General features: G+C 40.0%; 1 long non-coding RNA gene across 1 annotated transcript; it reads right to left on the bottom strand.

Moving 5' to 3' along the window:
* On the bottom strand, positions 1–2,096 carry LOC107293038. The gene is made up of 3 exons (XR_001549011.1): positions 1,991–2,096; positions 1,132–1,204; positions 1–13 (listed from the first exon to the last, which is right to left on the bottom strand). It is a non-coding gene; the product is annotated as an uncharacterized LOC107293038 (long non-coding RNA).
* Positions 2,097–2,664: the final 568 nt, after the last annotated feature.

Raw genomic sequence — 2,664 nt, 5'->3', positions numbered from 1 at the left:
ATATCTTCAAAATCTAAAAGGATAATAAATGAATATCACACAAAGGTAAATACAACTTCATTGTTTTGATTTAAAAAAACATACATAACTGAATAGGTCAATTTAGTTTATGGATCTGAATTACAAAAAGCAGACTTACCACAAACTGCCCCCAAAAGGGGCATTTATTGTCTGGATTTTTGTCACCCAGATTTAGTAGATACAGTTTAATAACAATATAAAACTCGTGTAGTTGCATTTGTGATCTGTGCTCAAGAATCACAACTTTATCTTACATAATGACCTTCCCAACTTTATCTTACATAATTCCCTCATTCTGGAATAAAAAATCTTGAAATCCATTCAGTAAGTTCACAAGAAATTCAACTGAAAATGGGAAGATCATTATGTAATGTAAAGCTGGAATTCTCAAGTACAGATCACACAATGCAACTCCATGAGTTATTTTAACATGCTAAAGAATTTTTAAGAGCTTCTCTCCCTCCCGTTTTATAGCAGGGTTGGACAACCTTTTGCTACGCATAGATCAAAGGCCATCGTTTGTCCATTTTACAGAATCAGAATATTGAGTACAGAATGCTATGGTAGTCTGGCATAAGCTATCAGTTCACTTTATTCATTCAGCATGTAATGCTTTTCTTATTTTCAGTTTGCTGTTTTTCTATGTTATTGGAAATAACTTCTATTTTTACTTTGTAGCATGCTATTATTTGGGCACTGATTATACCTGTCCCTCAACAGTGGCACAATGCCAGAATTGAACTATTTGGATCTTGAGCTATATTGAGCTATAGCACAAATTGAAGGATACACATGTACTCTGTGTACACTGCTGGTACGAAACAGAGGGATTTCCCAAGGTTTTCTGCTTAACAGACAATGCATTTGATGATAAATCTTTAAAATGTATGTATCCAATAAATAACCCCTGATCAATAATGGTCCTAGTGATTGGACATCATTTGCTTGATATTGTTGCAGGCTTAACATTTCCTCACATATGAAGTTCTTCTGATATGTTTTTACTTTCAGCTCCATTTCTAGTAAAGCCACTAAGAAATAACATTTTAAAAAACAGTCAGCAATGACTAAAATAAACATGCCTGATTTAAAATAAAATTGAACACTTACTATTAAAGAAATCTGCATGTACTGCCTTTTCATTAGCTGCTAGATCCATCAATAAACCTGTACTTCCTCCAGCCTGAAAAAAAATGTTAAATAATTATCCATAATAATTATTTAACTTTAAAGAATTTTAGTTTAGTTTCTAGTTGCTCCCCTAAATATAACACAATTTAGACAGAATTACCCCGATAATTGCTTATTACTATTATTGAATTAAGATATGAGGACTAACATTATAATGGCCTCCAACATTCGTGTAGCATTTCTTTCTCTTCCAATGTGTAGCATTTTTTTATCCTCTCAAAAATCTCACTTCTCTAAAAAACAGAGGCATCGTGGCAGAATGACAGATAAATATAAACAGATGAAAAACGACTCCCCAAATAATTTTGCCCCTTCGGTCACAAAAAAACAACAACCTTTCTCGCTCAACCAACTCTTTAAAACTTAAAACCCACTCTTGTGAAGCATCCAGTCTGCCCACCCTCCCTCGTTCAACCTCACCAACCAGACACCAGAAGTGGAAGATAGGAAAGGGCAAAACAAGGCTGCCTTAATTTACTGACAATATATACCAGTGTTTCTCAACCTTGACAATTTTAAGGCATGTGGACTTCAACTCCCAGAATTCCACAGCCAGCATTGCTGGCTGTGGAATTCTGGGAGTTGAAGTCCACATGCCTTAAAATTGTCAAGGTTGAGAAACACTGATATATACACAAGGGACCACGGGTCAGAACATACAGCGCCGCCCACTACCATCCAAGGACGTCGCGCAACCCCATTTCCGAGGACTGGGGACAAAATATCCCTAGTTGTCGGAATGCCTGTCCTCCTCCTCCTGCCGCCGCCGCCGCCTCACCTCGTCAAGGTCGACATAGGGCCCCGCACCCTCGGGAAACATCTCGTCCACCGCCGGCTTCATAGCTACCCTCGTTCCTTATAGCCCACCTACATCCGGCTCCGGAAGGAATCTGCTTCCGGCTGCTCTAGGAGCGCGGGAGGAGGCGATCTCTGTGGTGCTCTCAAGTTCTGGGGCGCCGAGGGAAGGACTGTGAAAACCTATCGGTTTTGGGCCTTTCTTTCGAGCAAACGAGCCAGGATGCTGCTGCTTGGTGGGACTTTTTTGGGTGCCACAAAAGCTTAGCAGCTTTGAATGACTGCATTCGCACAACCAGCATAATTCGGCCACTTGCATATTTAAGGTGTACCTTTAGCGCAGTGTTTCTCAACCTTGACAATTTTAAGGCATGTGGACTTCAACTCCCAGAATTCCACAGCCAGCATTGCTGGCTGTGGAATTCTGGGAGTTGAAGTCCACATGCCTTAAAATTGTCAAGGTTGAGAAACACTGCTAGCGTCTCCTTGCCCCGTTCCTAGATGGCTTATTTAACTCTTACAGGAAACACATCCTGATAGTGGAGCCTAAAAAAATACTCTTGTTTCCAGCATGCTGCCCAGACCGGCTGAAGTTGATCACGGATATTTTCCACTGCTAGCCCTGTAGCTACAAATTCAAAACAGTGAGCCTGTTTT

Source organism: Protobothrops mucrosquamatus, unplaced genomic scaffold (assembly GCF_001527695.2).
Source record: "Protobothrops mucrosquamatus isolate PMUCROS unplaced genomic scaffold, P.Mucros_1.0 scaffold1484, whole genome shotgun sequence".
In the NCBI taxonomy this organism is placed as follows: Eukaryota; Metazoa; Chordata; class Lepidosauria; order Squamata; family Viperidae; genus Protobothrops; species Protobothrops mucrosquamatus.
This window is presented reverse-complemented; position numbering and strand designations above follow the sequence as displayed.